This window comes from Pteropus alecto, unplaced genomic scaffold, assembly GCF_000325575.1.
Source record: "Pteropus alecto unplaced genomic scaffold, ASM32557v1 scaffold71, whole genome shotgun sequence".
NCBI classification, from domain to species: domain Eukaryota; kingdom Metazoa; phylum Chordata; class Mammalia; order Chiroptera; family Pteropodidae; genus Pteropus; species Pteropus alecto.
Genome location: NW_006433024.1, coordinates 16,939,136 through 16,944,399, shown reverse-complemented (window position 1 = coordinate 16,944,399; position 5,264 = coordinate 16,939,136).

The window sequence follows — 5,264 nt, the reverse complement described above, 5'->3', positions numbered from 1 at the left end:
TAAGGCTGCCAGCCTCTTCTCTCTTGACCTAGAATTGGATCTTGATGGTCTTGTAAGTCCTTGGTGGTGTTCAGAAATGAAGGCACCGGGTTAGATTCCAACTTCTTCCTAACACATCTCATTATTATTATTAACTATTATTGTTAATTGAAGTCAATTACACCACAGCTGCTCCTGTAAATCAGATTATCAGCCTTACATAGATAGTTCAGCCTCCTGCCATGTTATGCTTCTAGAAATACCTTCACTCCAGGTAGTGTACTTGGTTTCAGTAGTTTGATTCTAATGGAAAAGCATAGTTTTTGCTTCTAAGTTGTTTGGTTTCAAAGCATCATTTCTCAAGTGTGTTCCCAAGTCTGGAAAATCCTCAGAAATCAGCTACATAATTTAGCTTATGAAAGGTTTGGAAAAAATTCTGCATTTATCATACCTTTTTTATCATACATGTTTAATACTGGGCAGAAATCAAGAGCTGCATTTGGACCTGTTACTTTTGAATTGCTTATTATATATCTGAGTGGAGATGTTCAGAGAACAAGTAGATCTATGAGCCAGGCACTCATGGAGAGACCAGATTTAGAGATAAATGTTAGAGAATTAAACAGCATATAGATATTTTCTTTAAAAAACATTTATTGTGATAAGAATACTTAACATAGACTCTATCCTCTTGACAGATATTAACTGTACAATATATTATTGTTGACTGTAGGTCCAATGTACAGCAGATCTCTAGAGCTTATTCATCTTATTCAAATGAAACTTTATGCCTGTTGATTAATAACTCCCCATCCCCCTGACCCCCGCTAACCTCCATTCCAGTTTAGCATGTAAATGCTTTCTATTGCAATGAGCCTCTCCCTAGTGTAAAGAGGGAGAAGAAGGCTGAGCCAGGAACCTGGAACAGTTATGGAAACTCATGGCTCCAAGGTATAATAAAATCACATCAAACAACATGGAAAGCTTTAAAAAAACACACATAAAGAGAATATATTAATTATGATTAAAAAACTTGAAAATCGACTGAAATAATATTAATTCACATAAAACCATGCAGAGTATTCAGTGCTTTTAAATTTAACTTTGGACCTTTTGCAATTTCAAAACAGTGACAGCTTTGCTGACTATAATATCTTGAATTAAAGGGTCTTTATGCTTCTAGCAGACCCTGTTCTCCGAAGTCCATAAGAGGGACTACACAGACCTCTTTTATTTATGGGTTCTTCTCATCGCTTCTCAGCCTTTTTGGTTAAGATCAAGTGTAGTATTTATGCATTCTTCCATTTGCACTCTCTGTGGAACCTCCAGAATTTTAGATCTGGATTATTGGCTTTGGCTTGAAAAGTTGAAGGGAAGATACAGGAAGGTAGAGGAAAGAAATTTAAAAATCCAACCTTAAATGAGCATGGGGACACATTCATCTTCACACATACAAATGTAGAGGAAGCAGTGGGAAGATAAAAGAATGAATACATACATCATTGAAGGAAACAATGTTAAAATACATTCATTGAGACCTACACTTGATGGAGGATGATTCACTTATAATGGGTCATATCTGTTGAAGATAGTCATATCTTTTCCCTGACTTATAAAAACTGTGATTTTTAGGCAGTTCTATATAATTTTGAGAAAATAATCTTGATAAAAGTATGTGAGTAGGGCTTTTTAGTTCTCTTCTTTATTTTTCAGATTATTTTTCAAATTATTTCTCCCAGGTTTCCAGACTTTTAGTTTGCTTGTTTTTCTCCATTAAAGAAAAAAAAAAAATCATACCAGAGGGTAGAGGGGAGGGGAAGGGGGAAGTAGACAGGGTAAAGGGGGGTCAAATATGTGGTGACAGAAAGAAATCTAGCTATGGGAGGTGAACACACAGAGTAAATGTATTTATGCCTTACTGTTAAAATGTACAGCTGAAACTTATTGAATTTTGTTAACCAATGTCACCATAAAAAATAAATAAATTTAAAAAGAAAAAAGAAAAAAAATCAGACCCATTTACCCCCAATATATCACTTATTTATTGATTGATCGATGATTAATTTATTCATTCAACAAATACTTATAGAACACTTACTATGCGCTAGGCAGTGTTCTAGCTCTGAGAATACAGGTATACACAAAATATATAAACATTTCTTCCTTCATAGAATTTCTATTCAAGTTGGAGAGGAGAAGGAGTTAGTAATTAAGTAAATATAAAAATAAAGTACACGTATGTCAGATGGTGGAAAGTGCTATGGAAAAATATAAAGCAAGAAAGGGGCAGGGTGGTGGTTGAGTTTGAACTTTAAATAGGGTCATCAGGGAAGGTATCATTTGAGCAAAGATCAGGAAGTGAAGAAGAGAGCTGTGTGGTTATCAGGGGGGCTGTTCTCTGCTATCACTGCGAGAGGACTGGGGAGAAGGAAATGTTCCACTCAGAGAAATAAAATGTTAATACTGGCATTTCAGATGACAATTAGGGAGATGGTTTCGGTGCAAAGACCTTTTTGGAGTCCTGCAAATCATGCCATGCAAGTCACTGCCAACATTGCCAGTGGGAAAGACCAACCCAGGAGAGGCATTTCGAGTAATTCCTTACAAAGGTGAAGGCTGTCCTGTGTGGCAGGTGACAGCCAATGAATGGATCTGTTGTAAAAAGTTGAAGGCTCCCAGGAACATAATAGGATACCAGAAGACATTTAAAAATCATCAAGAAAAGGAAAAAAAAAAAAACCTACAGGGATTCATTTCTTTTATAGTCATTTTTCTAACTCTTAATTGGCTTCTATCAGCAATGTTTCTTCAGACCTTTGAATCTGTTCTGAGTCTGGGCGTTATTTGGTTTTCTGTAGGTCTAGTAATGATCCTTTGTCCCCATGAATCAACATGGATAATAAATGTTAGAAGTATAACTGAGGAGGTCTGTCTAGGTTGGTGGAAAACTGAGAGGAAATCAGTGGCTTCTAATATTTCTGGTGTGATATGCTTATTCCAGATCTTGAGTCTTTTCTTCATGAACTCTGGATAATTATGTCTCTGATACCAGGGTGAGGTGATTAGGGCTGGCAGGTTTCTTTGTCCTAGGTAATGCTCTCTCAACCCCCATTGGTTTCCCGGAGTGTCATGCCATTTGCTTAGTTGACTCTTCATCTAATCTCTAGGACAACTAGATATCCCAATCAGGGTCACCAGGTATGCTGTGCAAATTGTGCCATACACAAGGGCACCTAACCAACAGGGCAAGTGGGAGCTAAACTCCACTCTGTGGCTTGCTTACCAAGCCATGTACCCTGTCATGGAGTAGTATCCATCTGGAGAAAGAGGTATCTTTTTCTAATTTACCCAGAAATACCTTATGTTAGTCAAGCTGCGTTCCTTGTGGCTGCGATCACCCAAAAGGGGCATCTTTTCTAATTCACACAATGGAAACACGGGGGCCAGCACTGGCCCAGTTCCAGTTTTCAATGACATACCTTTAAAAAAAGCCCTCTCCCTCTGTCTTTCTATATGCATGACCAGACAGAGTCCACTTGTATGGTTACACACACAAATACATCCCTTGTCTGTAGTTAAGAAAAACTCATTTTGTCTTTCAAATTTTGTTTCATCAAAGCTGCAGGCTGTAATTACGCTGGGAACAAGTCAAGGTTATTGTCCACCTACCTGCGACAGAATGAGCGATTAGCTGTCACGGAAGTAAAATCAGGCTTGGTCTATATTCTGGCTTTGGAGCCAGATTTCTAAAATTCAAATTTCGATTCTACCTTTTACCTGCTGTATCAACTTAACCAATTCCCTTAACTGCTCTGTGATTCAGTTTTCTCATCACCATTGCTGATATCTTTTTTAGCATCATCACTGTCATCCCTATCCAGTTGCGATTAGCTGTCACGGAAGTAAAATCAGGCTTGGTCTATATTCTGGCTTTGGAGCCAGATTTCTAAAATTCAAATTTCGATTCTACCTTTTACCTGCTGTATCAACTTAACCAATTCCCTTAACTGCTCTGTGATTCAGTTTTCTCATCACCATTGCTGATATCTTTTTTAGCATCATCATTGTCATCCCCATCATCATTGACATCTAATTTCTGGTTCCTTTAGAGCCTTTTTCTCTACAGCTAGAGGCTAGGCTTCTTTTGTCCGTAGTTCTTTCCCTCCCCCATATATTGCTGTGCCTGCCAAGTTATTCCCAAGCACCAGATTGGGCTTCCTCCGTGTCTGGGTTCCTCCTGAGTAGGCATCCCGGATATCACCTGGATACAGGCTGTTTCGATTCAGTGGGATCCAAAGTTAACAGACTGTGTTCCCTACAGGAGGATAGACTTAGGGATTTCATGTGTTCAGAAAAATAAATTAGATGAAAAGAAATGTTACTCTGAACAATCATTGTGTGAACTTACTTGGATTAGGGTTTAAAGAAAATATATAGGCCTTATGTGCATCATAAAAATGATAGCTATCATTTTTTGAAAATATACTGTGCTCTAAGGACAAGCCTGGATTTTAAAAAATACAAATATCTTAGAAATTCTGTGAGATAGATATTCTGATGAGGAAATATGAGGCAACTAAAATACACAGTGATGACAGATTTATAAAGGACAAGGCTAGCTCATACTCTTTGCCCTGACACAATTTTCTCCCATACATTAGTCTGATCATTTTCTGACCTCTGGACCTAAATATGTGTATGAAACATAATTCAGTCATAGATGGTAAAGAAAGCATTTTTCAATTAACATATTTAATTATTTTCTTATTATGAAAATAATATATAATCAATGTATAAAATTTTGAAACAATATGTAAATAACTTACCTAAGGACGTGCTGCTCTGATAAGTGGTAGTCAAGGCTTTACCTTTCCCGACAAGCTATGCTCTCAACCACAGTTTTGTGGGAAACCCTTTCCCTAGGTTGGTCTCCTTTGGTTAACTCATACACCAGGTCAAATTCATTATTATTTAACACACTGGCACATCTCAGTTCAGGGCATTTTTTGTTTCCCACAGTTTTATCTACCTTTAGCATAGTTAACGGTATGAAATGTCCCTTGGTCAAATAGGCAGCCAATTTTGGAGATAGTAACATCTCATGATAGCAAATATAACTGGAAAAGCCAATGATGTAAATGGATTCAATGTCTCTACATGATAAATTGCCTCCTTTTAAAGAATATCTAATGATCTGTCTAGCTTGATGGCAGTGTTGTCACATTATATGCATACTGGTAAATTTTTTGCATACTGTTTGGCTAAGGGAGGTCCCAGGTCACCTC